The sequence below is a fragment of the Silene latifolia genome, chromosome 6 (genome assembly GCF_048544455.1).
Source record: "Silene latifolia isolate original U9 population chromosome 6, ASM4854445v1, whole genome shotgun sequence".
NCBI lineage: Eukaryota > Viridiplantae > Streptophyta > Magnoliopsida > Caryophyllales > Caryophyllaceae > Silene > Silene latifolia.
Window position 1 is genome coordinate 128,554,567 of NC_133531.1, and position 1,532 is coordinate 128,556,098.

At 40.1% G+C, this 1,532-nt stretch overlaps 1 non-coding gene across 1 annotated transcript; it reads right to left on the minus strand.

The window, feature by feature from the left end:
• Positions 1-743: 743 nt before the first annotated feature.
• LOC141589109 (small nucleolar RNA R71) lies at positions 744-850 on the minus strand. Its single transcript, XR_012520061.1, has one exon. It is a non-coding gene; the product is annotated as a small nucleolar RNA R71 (small nucleolar RNA).
• Between the last annotated feature and the right edge of the window lie 682 nt (positions 851-1,532).

Consider the following 1,532-nt stretch of genomic DNA (forward strand, 5'->3'; position numbering starts at 1 on the left):
TATGCTTAATTGTGAACACGAAATGGCCTCGATCAAAAATGGCGCGTTGTTTGGGACGGTGTTTAATTGATTTAAGATTTATTTTATTGTTATTAGTTGTGTCTTTTTCACCTTGGGGAAGTAAAACTCCTCAAGGTTTGTTCTAATTGTTTTTGAGTTGTTTGAAATTTTGCATGTCTAGAAGGTTACAAAGAGATTTGTTACCTTTTGACCGTGAAATCGAAAGAACCTTGACGAATAATAGGAGACTTGTTAGGAGGAATTTGGGAGGTGTTGGTGAAGTTGTTCAACCCACTAGTGAGTTTGTCAATCCTTTCGCAATAGAAGGAGAAGAGAACCCATTAAACAATACCACACAAAATCCACCTACAATGCCTAAATTCTCGTCACACTCTATACCCACCGAGGAGGATCTACCAAATGGTACTCCTACCCCGCAACATCTCACCGGTAATTTTATTGCCAAGTCCGCCTTCATTCAACTAGTTGAGAGGAGCCAATTCGGGGGAATGCCTAGTGAGGACCCTCATTCTCATATGGAAACCTTTTGCGATTATTGTGAAGCTATCTCTCAAACGGGCGTGACTCAAGACCAAATAAGATGGGTCTTATTTCCTTTTTCGTTAATCGGCACCGCAAAGCAATGGTTGAAGGGCCTTGATAAGGCCACCCTTGGAATAGATTCTTGGAAGAAGCTAGCTCTAGCTTTCTACAAAAATTCTACCCACCAGGAAAAGACTAACATGCTAAGAGCTCAAATTACGGGTTTTAAGCAAAGGGATGAAGAATCTTTGTATGAAGCTTGGGAGCGGTTCAAAGGTATTTGTCGCTCATGTCCTCACCATGGACTTAGCGAATGGTTTTTAGTGCAACAATTTTGGAATGGTTTATATGAAGATTCAAGGAACATTCTCAATATGGGATCAAATGGAATGTTCACCGAAGTTGATGACAATCAAACATGGAACAAGATTGAGGAAATGGCGGTCCATAATTCACAATATAGTAGACCTCGCAAGGCTACTAGAGGAGGAAAGTATGAAGTGGACTCCGTTACTCAATTGGGTGCTCAACTTAGTGCTCACATTGACATAATCAACTTGAAGTTTGAACAAGCTATGGCTAGACTTGAGGAAAACTCAAAATCATCAAAGCATCATGTCAATGCCATGACGGCATCCTCATCAATCCCAAGCGGGATATGTGAGAATTGTGGAACCTTGGGTCATGACTCAAGTGAGTGTAGGGGAACAACCGAACAAGTTAATGCTTTCCAAGCTTACAAAAGTGGTACCCCTTATTCAAATTTTTACAATGAAAACACCAAGTTCCATCCAAATCTCTCATACAAAAGCCAAAATGTTCAAAACCCTCAAACAACATACACTCCACCACCCATGAGAAATCAAAATCAAAGACCCTTTTACAATCAAAACCAAGGCTACCAAAATCAAAATCCATACAATCACCAAAATGACCAAGGTTTTGATGTCCAAAAAGCGGTCCTCCAAATGCAAAAGAATCAACAAGAA